This window comes from Camelus ferus, chromosome 7, assembly GCF_009834535.1.
Source record: "Camelus ferus isolate YT-003-E chromosome 7, BCGSAC_Cfer_1.0, whole genome shotgun sequence".
NCBI classification, from domain to species: domain Eukaryota; kingdom Metazoa; phylum Chordata; class Mammalia; order Artiodactyla; family Camelidae; genus Camelus; species Camelus ferus.
Window position 1 is genome coordinate 49,913,934 of NC_045702.1, and position 15,848 is coordinate 49,929,781.

At 34.3% G+C, this 15,848-nt stretch overlaps 1 protein-coding gene across 6 annotated transcripts in view; it reads right to left on the reverse strand.

The window, feature by feature from the left end:
• Positions 1–15,848, reverse strand: part of HDAC9 (histone deacetylase 9) — a 644,065-nt gene that overhangs the window by 445,019 nt on the left and 183,198 nt on the right. The window lies entirely within an intron of this gene.

Sequence of the window (15,848 nt, forward strand, 5' to 3'; positions counted from 1 at the left end):
ATGAAAAGACATTCAAAATCACTAGTCATTAGGGAACTGCACATTAAAACCACCATGAGATAGCACCTCACATCTGTTAGAATGGCTCTTGTCAAAAAGACAAGCAATAGCAGATGTTGGCAAGGATGTGGAGAAAAGGAAACCCTCCTACACTGTTGATGGGATTGTATACTAGTATAGCTACTATGGAACACAGTGCAAGGGATCCTCAAAAAATTAAAAATACAACCATATATCCAGCAATTCCACTTCCAAGAATATATCCAAAGGTAATGAAAACACAAACTTGAAAATGTATCAGCACCCCTGTGTTCAGAGAAGTATTATTTAATAGCCAAGACATGGAAACAATCTAAGTGTCCACAGATGATGAACGGACAAAATAGTTGCAAATACATATACAACAGAATATTACTCAGCCTTAAAAAATGAGGAAATCCTACCATATGCAACAACACAGATGGACCTTGAAGGCATTACTAGGTGAAACAAGTCAGATAGAGAAAGACAAATATTGTATGATCTTACTTTTATGTGGAATTTTTAAAAACTCAGAAAGAGATCAGAACTCTGGTTACCAGAGATTGGGGTGGGGAGGGGGAATTGCAGGAAGGTGGTCAAATGTATAAATTTCAATTATAAGATAAGTAAGTACTCGGGATGATCAACATGATCCCTACAGCTACCACTGCTGTATGATATACAGGAAAACTGTTAAGAGAGTAAGTACTAAAGAGTTCTCATCACAAGGAGAAAAATTATTTTTGTTTATTGTTCTCTTCTTTTATGTATCTATCTATCCACATGAGAAGACAGGATGTAATGCGAGACCTACTATGGTAATCATTTCACAATATATGCAAGTCAAACCATCATGCTATATGCCTTAAACTTATACAATGATATATACCAATTATTTCTCAATAAAATTGGGGGGAAAATCACTTCCTCTTGGTCTTTTTTTATACACTACTCAGCAGCTTCTATTTGATGAGGCCTCAGAGCAATGTATCTACCTTTGTTCCTGGATTGAATTATCACCCTTTTATTTCACTCAATGGTATTCTTAAACCTGAATCTTTTAAGTTAATTTCAAATTATCTTTTGAAAATTGGTGAGCTATGTAAACACTGAGTTCTTCTCTCACCTAATTTAGTTAAATTAACTAAAATTCTTCCTAGATCTTTATAAAATTCCTTCTCAACCCTCTATAAAATGCAAGACCCTACATGCATTATACCATACCTCAGCTTTACAGATGTTATAACCTGTCCAACTGGATAACAATTGTATTACAAAAATAGATAATTTAATATAACATCATTTGACTGTAAGTTTACAAATTAAATATATTAATTACTCCCAAATAATTAACCTGAAACGCAAACTCTTCCAATATACAAAGTTACTAAAAGTAATTCTGTATTCTTGTCCTTTGATCTATTTGACTATGTCCCTGCCCAAACCAAACAAACATGATTAATACAACTTTGTATAACTTGGTATCTATCCTTCTTATCCCAATCTGTTGCTTTACGAAATTGCCACACTTCCTTTTACATTGGAATTTTAGAATCAGTATGCCACGTTCTCAGATAGATCCTGTTACGATTTTAACTGAGTTTGTACTAAAATACTAACATCGGTAAAGTACAGAAGAAATTGATGTCAGGCTATCTGAAGCAGTGAACTGAATAATTGCTGGAAATAGAGTATATACTCCATACTCACTATATACTAAAAATGCATAGTTTACTTACTATATAGTACATTTGACTTTTGTATTATGAATGAATTGCCTATTTTTAAAGAAAGCTAGTTCACGGACAAAGAGATTTATAGATTAATTTTCAAATAACTGACATTTAAAAGTAGTCTTCCTATTCATGGTCACAGAATATCTCAAATTTTTTCAAGTTTCCTTATATGCCCTCAATAATTTTATCAACTTCTCTATAAATGTTTCAGTTGCTATTTGTAACTACTGTCATTCTTATTACATTTTGTGTTTGGTTATTTCTGGTATAAAGGAATATTTTCAGTTTTTTATGTTGCACTGACCTTGTACTAAGAAATCTAACTGAACTATTTATTAGTTCAATTAGTATCTTTTCCTTTCAAAATCTTATATGTCTTATTCAATGTTTGTGTCTTGGAACATTGACTAGGACCTCTAAAGTTCCTGCAATTAAAGAGAATGTCTTTTAACTTTATTAATTATAATTAAATATAAAGTTTCAGAGAGGGTTTTGGTTGATAACATTTACTTTTTTCTTCTATTCTTAGTTTAATAGGCATTTCTATCCTGGAAAGGTATTAGATTTTATTGAATATTTGTCTGCATCTAATGAAATGATCATTTTTTTTACTTTAGTTTGTTAACAGGTGACATTCACCAATAGACTTGTTTTCTTTTTAAGCATTCTGGCATTCTTGAAATCATTTCTCCATAAAAGAAAACCCATATGACTAATAATATATGAAAACTATCAACTCCAACAGTAATCAATCAGTGAAATTCAATAAAAAAGTAATGTTGGATCATTTTTCATCTCTCAGTTTGGCAAAAAAAATCTAAAGTCTGACAATATTCAATGATGGTGCAGCTGTGGGAAAAATGGTTCTCATGTATATGACTAGTGAAGCATAAACATAATCTCTACCACATATTGGTTCAGTGCCCAAGGAACATGACTGGGTAGGAGATAATGAAATAGAAAGATGTTCTCTCCCTTGTGTACAAAGCCATTTAATACATTTTCTAGTTATCTAAAAGTGAACTCATATAAGGTTTTCTAGAGCTATATCCCTATTCAGGTTTAGGACTATATACTGGCAAAAAAAAAGTTTGAAAAAAGGAATCATTGATCTTTCCAGGCTAATGATGTGGGGTAATTTCCATCTAATTATTGAGATAAGGCATAGTTAGAATTGATTCTTTTCTGTTTGTTTTATTGGAGGGGAAGTAATTAGATTTATTTATTTGTTTTAATGGAGGTACTGGGGATCGAACTCAGGACCTGATACATGCTAGGCATGCACTCTACCACTGAGCGATACCCTCCCCAAGAGTTGAATCTTGATTAAAATCTGAAGGAAGTAATTTTAGACTATGGGCCTTGTTTTTATTATGTTTAATCATCAGTTGCCTGAGACTGTTTATACTATGCTCCTTTTTACGATATGCAAGTTAGGTCAAGTTGATACCAAGGTAATTTTTTTCTAACGTTTTTTGTTCATCTTCAGAAAAGAAAGCAAATGAGTGTTTTCAATTAACTGTGCTTATAGCTTCAAAAATTATATTCTTTTCGAAATTTGTTTGAACTAATCCTTATTTCTTGGTAATGGTTAATATAAGAATGGGAAACTTCTAAATCCAAGGTCAACCAATCTTGATTTGTTCCATTTCGATATGATTATTAGAGCACTGAGAATCTGAACCTGGCTCCATAATAATGAGAAAAGGTAACTGGCAGCATTTGCAAAGTCACTGAAAGAACACGGGCAAGCAGTCATTCCCTGTGCTCTACTAAGCTGAGTTCAAGAGCTATGTTGCAAAATTTTGTTTTATTATCCAACTCCTTTCTTGGCTCATACTTGTTTACTAACTAACTCAATTTTCTGAACCTTAATGTACTTAATTTATCCTAACGTGTGCTAACTTTTAAGTTTAAACCAGAGCAAAAAGACTACCATGAAAAAAGTATGTCTTTTCCCTACATATGTTATACCTGTTCTCTTCACCAGTTCTTTTGCACTTAAGACATACATAAATTTCATTCTTCTCCTTGAATAACTCTGTATAGAGATTGATTCACTCCTTCCATCTGCTTTTCCTTAATATCTCACTCTGTAAATTTCCTGTTCTGACATTTTACTTCGGATAATTTTTTAAATTCTGGGTTTTTTATTTTTTAGGTGAGGGAGGGAGATAATTAGGTTTATCTATTTATTTTTAGAAGAGGTACTGGGGATTGAACCCAGGACCTTGTGCATGCTAAGCATGCACTCTACCACTTGAGCTATACCCTCCCCCTCAGATAATTTTTAATTACTGATACCTTTGGCATTCCAATTTTGATTAATAAAGTGTTTATTTACCAAAAAAAAAATCTTTCATTGCCCTCATCTCAAAGAATATGGCCAATTAAATAATGCGTGAATAAATGAAGATACATTCTAAATAGCAATCTGAGGTGCAAAAACTCTTTCAAATACTATTGTTAACCAAAAAAAAAAAAAAAAAATTCACTCATTTTTGTCCTATATCTAAGAAACTGTCTCTACATAAAAAGTATCACAAAGAGGAAAATAGGGTTAAATGTGAAGTGGTGTTTGAATAATATAAATGTATACCTGTAATCATTTGCACAACCAAATTTATTCTTCTCCTTGGATAAAAAAGTATGTATTTATATTCAGGCAGTCTTAAATTAGCTATTTCACACTTAACATTTTGAATGTAGGCATGTATCCTATGAAATTTCTATTGGCATTATTCATTGAAAAATCAATTCAATAAGAATATTCAAAAATTGCCTTTGCTAAGAATAATTGAAACATTTAAAGGTTCATATACATATTGTCACAGTACTGAGCTTACATTCTATAATGAATAGTTTAACATTTTGAGTCAAAGGCTCTAACATCCTCAGAAGTCTATATTTTTCAAATTTACAAACAACTGAGGACTTATTTTCTACATAAAAGAATGAATCACTCCTAAAAATTTTTTAAATGATTAAAACAGACTTTATACAATACCACTGTACACTTTAATCATTCATTCATTCATTTAAAAATAGTCTCAGGGATCAGTTATGTGGGAGGCACTGCAGGGGATAAAAATAGAAGTAAAACATGATCCTTTTCCTCTTGGAGTGTATAATATAAATAATTGGGGGGATGGGGCCACACATACATAAATAATCACAGTATAAGACAGAAACTGGGAATGTTCTGAGAAAGTACTAAAGGACTATGGGCAGGGGGTGCGGGGAGAGAGAAGGAAGAGAGATTAATAACACAACTGGGGACGTATTGCAGGGGATTGGGGAAAATTTAGAGATATAGAGACATTTGAACTGGGCTTTGCAAGAGTTAAATTTCTCCAGTGAAGACTAGTTGAAATAGAGTAGAGGGGTTATTTCAGAAAAAGGAAATAGCTGATTATTAGTGTGTATATACACACAATAATAACAGATAAACAAGAAATCTAGCTTAAAAATACAGCTGTCAAGTACTCAAAAAATATTGATTGAATAAGACAATCCTTGGGGGGAAAAAAGAAGGTAGCTAATAACTATTTTTCTCAAGCTACACTGGGAATCCAACAAAGCATGTTGGCCAGGAGTCTGGCTCAGTCCCAGTCTTCTTGAGGCTAGAGAAAAATTGTAGCTGACAGCCTTCCCTTGGCTCCCTCACCTACTCCCTAATAAAGGCTTCCCCATCCCTTCCACAAGGCAGAAGTCAGTGGAGTTTAAAATAGCCTCAGAACACTTCCTGCTCTATTCTAATTGTGCTTTCATTCCATTTGACTTAGACCAATTGGAATGTTGAGGGAAAACCCCATGAGGCATCAAGCATGTGAGATAATGTGTCAGTCCCTCAAAAATGTTTGTCCATTCTACTATGTGTATCCATCATTGTTCCCTATCCATGAGAGCTCAGAACATGGGGGAAAACTAGCTCTCAGCACACTGCTGTTTCTTCTTTTTTAAAAATAGATCTGTCACCTCCATGAAATACTTCCTTACTCAACTATCGTAACAATTTGTCACAAATCTATCCACTGGCCAACACAATGAAGATTATGTATTCTGAACATTTTGTTTGGAAGTTATAGTTCTACAGCTATCTAGCAAGGTTGCTATCTGACCCATGATTTCTCTCAATTAATTGCCTGGCACACTGCAGGTGTTTAATAAATACCTATGTAATGAATATTGTATTTTATACCCCTTTAAAAAGTGCACAATATTGTGTTTATGAGAAAAAGTCCTCAGGCTTCTCTTCTTCAGCTGATGAGGACATACTGGTCCCTTTCTTTTTGGCCCCCAGGAAAGAATTATTCACTTCACCAAACTACTAGGATGGTTCATAATGAAGAAGTTTCAGCATAGTTGAGATAAGAGTTGGAATAGGGACAAAGATGAATCTTTAGGAAGGAGCAATGGTAAGAGTTTCTACAAGGTCCCTAATTTCTACAGCATTAATCCTAGGAAGAGGTCAGCTGATTCCAGTCTCTCTCTGGAAAAAAAGAGAAAATCACAGCCAACAGCCTGGCTTTCTCATCTACATGCTGATAAAAGTTCCCCCAGTCCTTGCATAAGGCAGAGGTAAGTGAGGACTGAAAAAGCACTGTAACATTTTCTGTTCTTTTTTAATGGTGCTTTCATTCTCTTTGATTAGCCCAAATGGAACGCTGATGGAAAACATACTTTCACTGGGAAGATGTTCTTTATATCTTAGCCTCCTTGAAAGCCTTTACTTGACTACCCAAGCTAACACGGCCCCTACTACCATCAGTCACATTCTATCCCATTTTTAATTTTATTTTCCCTTAGTACTCATTGCAATCTAAAGAAGCCTATCCATCCATCATTCAATTGAACCGTTAGTCTACCATGTGCCTCCTTGTCCTGTTTCATATTTGAATCCTCTGTGCCTAGAATAATACCTGGCACATAGATAGCTCTCAAATATTTTTCAGTGAAAAGATGAACAGATGAATGACTATTTCGCCTCAGCTTTCAAAGCTTCAAACAATTACATCACCCTCCTCAAACCTTCAACCTGCTAATTAAGAGTGGTTGGGATGCAACTGGTTCCTATAGTTGCTTCTACTTCCACCCTCTGGATTTATTTACATCTTGGCTTCTTTGAGAATACACTTGAATTGCTGTGTGTTTCCTGTTTTTTGTCTGTCATTCTGCAAATTCCTAATGGTCAGTGGATTCTTCACACTGAGCACAAGCACAAAAATACTCTTTTTTAAAAAAGATAATATGCTTTTTAAGGAAATAATAACAAAATTATGAATAGTCCTACAGAGCTCTAAGTTATCCATTCTAAAGCATTTTGATTAATGTGAAACATGAAATGTATTAGAATACCACTTTAATACTTTCATCATCTAACAATGAGTTAAAAATCAGGAAATATAAAATGTAAATTTAACAGATTAAAATCACAATTCTAATTTTAAAGCAAAGTATCACTTCCTAAGCATACAGTTTAAGTAAGCTAAGAGAACAATTCTTAAACGTGAAATTGTACATTTTATTGTACCTGAAATTTGTTGGGTTCATCAAGAGTTAGTTATACCAGAACAACTAACAGAGGATTATACCTACTTTTTAATATACTGAGAATTTTATCTCATCTATTTAAATCAGCAATTTACATTAATTCATCATAATCATAATCTTTTATAGCTATATTTTATGTATTATATTTATATATCATATATTGCTGCAATAAAACTAAAAGCATAGATGATATCATTTTAGAGGCATTGTAATGTATCATTAACAGTCATTTATGATGTACATTGACTTTTTTCCCCACACTTTATAGCCAACCTGTATATTCACTATGCTTATAATATTCAATTGTCTTTCATAAACCATTTCTTAATCCTAAGCTTCATGGGATTTAAAAATACTCCATATTTATTAGAGGAATTTAATAGAATTTAGATTTCTTAGCTTAAAAAAACAGTTCTAATATTTTTCTTAATAATAGAATCACCTGCAAAGTGAAAAAAGAAAAAAAGAGCTCTGTGTGTGTATAAAACATCATTTTCACCAGAAGGGTCAACAGCAAGGAACCCTGTTTATGAGCCATATTAACACCAAACAGAAAGCTTAGCAATGCCTGTTTCTAAAAATAAATTCTATGTGTCGCTTGTTGTCATCATCAACCAGAGTCCTCTGTGCTTTGTGACAGAAAGCATCAAGGCTTCCTCTCTGCCTTTCCATAAGCATTATACATCACTATCCAAAGGCCTCCCCTTTCTGTCAAAGTGGCAGAGATAAAAAGAATTCTGCAATCACCCTAAGCACACATTTAAACATTATTGCCCCTTAAGCAGACAGTTATCATGTTGTTTTGGCAGCAGGAAGGAATCTGTGGTTTCACTTGAATGTTATTCTTCTTTATTTAAACTACTAGAAATAACCCAAAAATGACAGAATGCTCTTTCTATAAATAATCATTCCAGTGTAGAGTTATATTAGGAGGTAACTCAGATGGCATGATAACGCCTAACAAGCTAATCTTAGACCTGCAATGCCATAAGATAGAAATACGGAGGCTAAGAATAACTGACCCAAAGGAGTCAGCCTGCTAAAGAGAGCCACAGACATGTGGGCATCTGCAGATTTTAATGCATTTAATGATCTTCTGAAAGCTTTTTTCCCTAGGAAGGCAGTAAATTATGTTGGTCATTAACATGACAATCAATAATGCTTTTACAATGTATTGAATCATAAAGATGGCTCAAGATTCTCACAGCAAACAAGATTCAAAATTAGTTGAGGAAACCAAAGAGTTGGGTCTTGAATAACCAGATAAGCATCTAACTGGTGAATTTTATACATAAGCCACCTATAAAACATACAGTATTCATCCAATGAAATAAAACTTAAGATAAAGAAAACTGTGATATCATATTGGTGCATACAGACATTGCCATCCAGTTTTCACCCAAATGTCCAAACTGGACACAAATTGGACAAATATATATATTCAAAATAGGCAGAATCTAAATTTTGTTAGCTAGATCATTCTTTGGGCTCAAAACTTTGATGGTGCATGTAGAAATCAGGACTTGAGTGGAAACACAAACTTTATAAACTTCTCCTTGTCCCCATTTCTAGGTAAAGACCAGGGTGGTATAATTCAGACATTTTGGTTGAAAGAAACTGAAACCCATGGTGCTAACATTTGAAAAAAATACCTTCTTCAGCCACAACACATTAATAATGGTGCTCTTTTGCAGCGGTACAAACCTTACCTTTATGATCTGTGAGATGTTACTGTGAGCGTTAACAAACATAGGCCAAATGCACTGGGAATATTGGTTTTGTCCACAGTGTCTGTCATGGGATTTCGGAGGTTGCCTTAAGTTGGTCTCAGCCCTGTAAAGTGTTAACTTCCTCCAGTTTAACGATCAAGTTCTGGAACTCTGAAGTAAGGCTCTTCCAGCAAACCTTTCAACATAGTTGCTTATTTGTGCTGTAAACCTCTCGGGACTAAGAAGTGTGCCTAAATGTTTGCATATAAATATAGGTGATTCTACATTTTTAGCACCAAACAAATATGATAAACATTATCCTATGCTAAATATTTTTCTCTTTTAGAAAAAGTGGTAGGGGCATGGTTAAGAAGAAATCCATTCCTGACCCTGCCAGGTCCTAGCCGTGATGACCATCAGTAAATTTCACTGAAACTATGTTCTTATCTGAAAAATATACTGCAACTACTGCATACCTCATCAAACTGTGGAGAGGATTAAATGATAAAACAATGCCTGGTACAGAAAAAGCTTTTGAAACATTAGCTTATTATATCAATAATAAGAATGACAGCAATAAAAAAAAAAAAAAAAAGAAAATATATGGGTCCAATCACTAAATTGAGACCAAACAACTAGATCAGAGTAGAATGTGGCAGGAAAACCAAGAAAATGATAACAGATGGTGATCATTTTTCTTTCTAATCTAAAATAAGTAGTTCCTGATATAAAATCACAGATTCAAATACATACCTGAATTCTGTTTGTAAGCAGATTTTAAAAACATCAATAAAACTTAATCAAGTTCCATTCTCCAGACATTTTTCTAGTTATCCTATGTGGGGTTCCCTGAAAACTTTCTGGGTAAACATGTTTCTACTAAAGCAAGAACTCTCGGTCCCAATGTAATTTAATAGAAAATCATTGAAATTTTCCCAGTTTTATGGGTTTGTTTTTAATTTGAAATTTTGAAAAAAAAAAAAAAAACACTCTATGACATTCTCATATTTTAACCGAATTTGGAAATGTTGTCATGCCTTAGCCACCCACCAAAACTTACCTTGAATAATTGAAAATAACATCCACACAGCTACAGTTGTGCCAATACTGAATATAAATTACGAATGAAACATATCAAATGCAAGTGGTAGACCATGAGGGGAAGAAGCAAGAAAGTGAAGTTCTGGGGTATTTCCAACCTTATCAACATGCAAAGAGTTTAATCATAAGTCAATGACTAGTTACGCTCTGTGGTTTGGTAAATTTCCTTCCTCCTTAAATGTAGTTTTCATTGGATTTAATTATTGGGTATTTTAAAAACACCAAATATAAAAGACCCATGACTTACTTTACTATGGAAAATTTAACACGGAAATAATAAATACAATGGACTTCTAAAATGTAAGAATTACTTAGTTTTGTGTTCATGAAGCATAGCATTATGGAGTAATCCTAAATAATGTTCTCTGATAACATTTGAAAGTACACATCATTTAGTATTATAAAAACTCATGTTTAAATTAAATTTGTTTTATGCAACTGAGTTAATGGAAGAAGAATGGAACTAGTGGGCACAAGGCATTTTTTTGTTCTTTCATTTCCTGACTGACAATCTTCTAAGATTAGAAAAGGGATAACTACCCGCAGTAAGGGCACTTCGAATCCCAAGCTACTAACTACTAGTACTTCAACTTCCTTTTAAGAAAAGGATAGACCTGATACACTGATTTGAAGCACATGCCAAAATATCTTTGAATTTCATCTAGAGAAAGCTTGTTTTAAAAGTCACTTTCATGGGCTTTTATTCCAATTAGATTGTTTTTAAAGTATTCCAATTCAGGAAAAAATTGTTAAAATGCAGTTTCCATTCCAGATTGTTAAAATTGTTCATTACTCTGGAAATGTAGTAATTATAACAACATACTGGCAAAGAAGTTGCATTCTGAATATTTTAAACACAATCCTCTTTTAATGTACTGAAAAGTTTACACATTAATAGATAAATTTGTCTTAATAGTTTCTGTATCCCTCAAAGCCAGTAATAAACGAAAATTTTACTCAAATTTATAATATATGCTTGTAATGCACCAGTCCACAATGTTGATTTTCCTCCTTTCTAAAAAAATGACTTGCAACCTAGAGATCCAGTCTTCTTCTACCATTACCTCAATCTCTTTATTAGGGGCTCCTTCTAGCAACAGATAGTACTAAGAAGTGCTTTCTATTCAATACTAGTAAAAGAAAAATTATCAGTGTTTAAATGGACATATATCTTCATGAACATGAAGTAACACACACAATTCAATTGAAAGAGAAATTACTTAGCCCACTTCCCTCACTTGATTATTTATATTTTGAGAAATTACAAACCAAAGAAAATTATAAAGAAGAGAATTCCGACCACCAATGAACACTGTAGCAGATACTGTGGTGCCTAGCTAACATCCATTCTTCTCACCCTGTCTTCTTCCATATAGAAACTAGATTATTAGCTGCAGCCTCCACCCTCCCTGGCTCAGCCATGGTCCCAGGGAACTATCACAGTGGTCCTATCCTTCTTTTCAATGACCAAGGATGATTTACTACCTAAATTTGGGGTAAAAAACTTCCTTCCTTAAGAAAACAGCCAAGGAAGCAAAGTTTTCTCATCTGTAACTCTGGAATGTATCATTCTTGTAGACACAATGCCTGGAACTGCTACAATCAACCTGTGACTACTGGAGGAAACAGTCTTATGATGACACCAACTCTGAGGCCAGCGGAGTACAGCGGTATGAAGAACCTGACTGCTGCTGATATCATTCATCCCCTGGTGCTGCCTGGCTACCACGCTATGTTACTAAATGATAAATTCTCTTGTCATTTATTACTTCGAATAGACTCTTCTGTTACTTGCAGCGAAGACAACCTAGCTTATATACCTACTACTTACAGTTAAATCACTGTTAGTATTTTGGCACTGTAGCTTCTTGTGGGGGTGTGTAAGAAACAGGTTTTTTTTTTTTTTCAAGATATGTGCGTATTATAAAAATTCATACAAGGTAAAAAAGTATGACAATGAAAACAAAAGCCCCCTCTACCACCAACTCCAACACAACCACCAGACACACACAATTTCACCTGATTTCTTTCTATTTATACACAAATTCTCCTGGGAGACAGATAGATAAAATATACTTTTATAAAATGAGATCATACCACCAAAGTTTTATATTAAAAACGTTGAAATTAAATGTATTTATAATGAAAAAGTGTTATTGAAGGGACCATATACTAAATGTTTCCTTCCTCTAAAAGGTACTATTTCCAAAAAGATCTAAGGTTAAATGAAGAAACTATTTTAAAAAATCAGTGTTTGGAGTCTTTTTTCAAAACTATGTGTTTCTATTTTAAGCATCAGGGAGTCTGTCCCTGCTCAGAAAGGAGAAGATATTAGCACTTTCGCACATTCCTGCATCTCACCTCTCCCCAGTGCCTCATATGGATGAGCTTTATGAATATTTTTGCATTGCCCTACTTCATAAAATTTGCTTTCTGTCCTATAACCACAATCTCATAGTGTCTAAAGGGATTCAATGTTTGCCCCATTAATCTTACTATGTATGCATTCTTCGCTTCTGAATTTCATTTTTTGCTTTTAATTAAGGTTCATTTCTTCACTGTGTAGGTTTCATTGTCAAGCAGTCTAGTTCACGTTTGAGAAATTCCAACCTGCCTACCTATTTCCTCTATATTTTAATAACATCTCGACTAGGTGGAACACTGGGTTGTACTTCTTTTACAACTTCAGAGATTTTTCTCCATTATCTTCTGGCACTGAATGTTGGATAAGCTTGAAAAGCCTTCCTGAGTTTCACACATTCCCTTCCTCCCCTCACTGCAGATTTTGCTTTACCTGCCTGAAACCCTGAAGAATTATCTGAATTTCAATAGCCCAGTTAGGATAGATATGACTCTGTGCTGGGCATTTGCAGCAAATTTTCCTAAAGGATGGAATCTCTTTCAATCTGCAGATTTTTTTTTCCTTTTCAGTGAAATAATCTTTCTTCACTTTTACAAAATGATCTTCTGTTTCAATGTTTTGGAATATCAACTTCAGGGACACAAATAAACTTTTTGTTACACTGTCTTTGTCTTTCTTATTGACTTCTTTCCAATTGCTTTAATCCATTTTCCTTTTTTAATCCCTGATTGTCTCCAGCCTTTCCTCTTTGTTAGTAAAGATTTTCACTGGTGTCTATTCTGTTTCCTGCTATTTCTAATGAATATTTTTGTTCTATAATTATCATGCTTTTTTTCATTCTAAATTTGTTTCCCTAGACCTAAAATATCCCTTTTCATCCCATTCTATTGTTTTATTGTCTCATCTTTGAGCTCTTGTTTTAGGGAATTTATGTTCTTATTAAGAACTTGCTTGCTCTATTTGTGGGGAGCAATTATATATATATATTAGACAATTCCATGGATTCAGTGAGTTGGTGTCTTCTTGGTAGAATCTCTAAGACTACTTGGGGAAGGGTATTTCACTGCAAAGACTTATAGATCATTTTTCCAAGTTAGTGGTGCTCTGAAGCCTTCATTTCTCGAGAGAGGCAGTGTTTGCTCACCTTCCTCCATTTCACAGTTTCTCTTCCAGAATCCTTTCTACTATTCCTCAGTCACAAGAGAAAAACACCACCACCACCAAAAGCTGGGGATATCCACTCAGTTTGCTTCCCTCCAGATTTGGGAATGTTAGCGAGAATTTTCAGGAAGTTGTCATCTTGTCAGAAAAATTCTAAGGAGGAGCAGGATTTAGGCCCTGTTAAGTCTCACTGTTCTGATCAAAGTTCCTTGCTTCCATTTTTCCCTTGACTACCAGTTTCTGAGATACGTTGCATTAGGCTGCATCATTTTCTTTGCTCAGTCAATGCTGAATATTGTGCATGTGGGGTGCGGAGGTGCTGGCTTATTACTACTTTAGGATCATTTCATTATCGATCAGTAGTGAGAAATTATGTGGTACATTTTCAAATGTCTCATCTCTAAAATCAAAATCATGATTTTAAATTCAGAATTTGAGCTTATTTAAGTCTTTGGAGGGGATTTATTGAATTTTTTTCACTTAATGGACATAACAATTATGCCACCCGTGTCACCCCAGAAATGTCACATACTCGTTCTTGTCCCCATTCTCAATGGGCCTATTTATAACTAGCTTTCTGACTGCTACCGATCAAATATTCCAATTGATAACAGCCTTCTAAGTGGAGATAACCTGAGTTAGAGAACAGCAAAATAGTAATTATGGGGAATACCAGAAGTGATTCTTGACATGACAGGAGCATTTCACAGACTCACATTTTCATAATTAGATTCTGCTTTCCAAGTAGACATGAACGACTACTGAATCTAAAATGTTCCTTTTCCCTCAGAGATAAAAGGATTCTGACAGGGTGAAGACACATTTTCCTTAAAGGAAATTCAGAATTTAGGTTCAAATGTTTTTCTTTTATACTCTAAAATAAGAATGCATAGGGAAAATATGAGTTTTCCGTATTGCCAATGTATTTTACATTGATGCGTACAAACTCAAGGAAATTCTTTCATAATAATCATTCCAATATTGTCTGGATAGCTCTGCTGTCCAATGCATTAAGCAACAAGCCTGGCAACGCAAGAACAACCCGAATTCTGCCAGCTACTGCTGAGTGACCTGGGTCAGTGCTTGTACGGGCTTCAGTTTCCGCCACAGTTATCACTTATATTGGCCTCCACAAGCCACAAGAGTGGTGACTGACCTGGCAAAATGCATCACTCATACTGAATTCCAAGATTCAATATAATAATGCTTTCTGTTAAAAAGACATTAGCAGAATACATTTTAGAACCTAATTCTACCTTAGATGTCTAGCCTGGCTGGATCAATATTAGGGGGGAAAAAATGGAACCATAGAAAACACCTGTAATTCAATAGTATATAAAGAACTTGAAAGAAAAAAATAATCATCCATCTATTAATGCATATTATCCAATATAACTAGAATAACAAATGGGAACTCTAAAGCGATGACTAACAACAAAACAGAGCTTTTTAAACAATTAATGTCAAGAAATCTGTTGTTGGGGTTGCACTGTCCAATTACATATTCTGCAACTTCTTTGCCTTTGATTATTATGTAATGAGACATTTCACAGAACACATGCACACACACTAACCACTTTGATTTAAAGTCACAATTTGCCCAAGGAAAGAATTTAATTCTTATCAGATCAGGAAAACAAAAAAACAAAAAACAACAAACAAACAAACAAAAACCCCAAAAAGCTCATTTATAAGATAACTAAAGAAAACCTATTATCAAAATTAAAAATCATTCCCCTATGTGACATACAATCTAGCTCATCTGGCTTATACAGCGAGACTGACCATGGTATTGGAGAGCCAGGAACCCAGGTTCTTTCACTAAAAGTAGTAATAATAATAGTGAGTACACACTTTAAAGACATGTTACCTTTGAACCTCACAAGAATGCCAAAAGGTACGCATCATTATTCTTCATTATTCTCCAGTTTACAGATGAGTAAACCAGGTACACAATTGTCTAGCAGCAGAGCTCTTGCGTGAACACAGAGCTTTTGACTCCTAGAACAGTGCTCCCTCCACCACCCTGCACTGCTACCATTTATCCTTTTCTCTTTCAGAAAAGACTCCATCCATCTCTAAACCTATCAATCACATCCATGCCACTGGTCCAAAAGGGAGTTGAACAACATTTGTAGCTAAATTAAGACAAACATAGCCCTAATTTAGCAATTAACTTAAAGGACAAACCCTACTGACATGGGT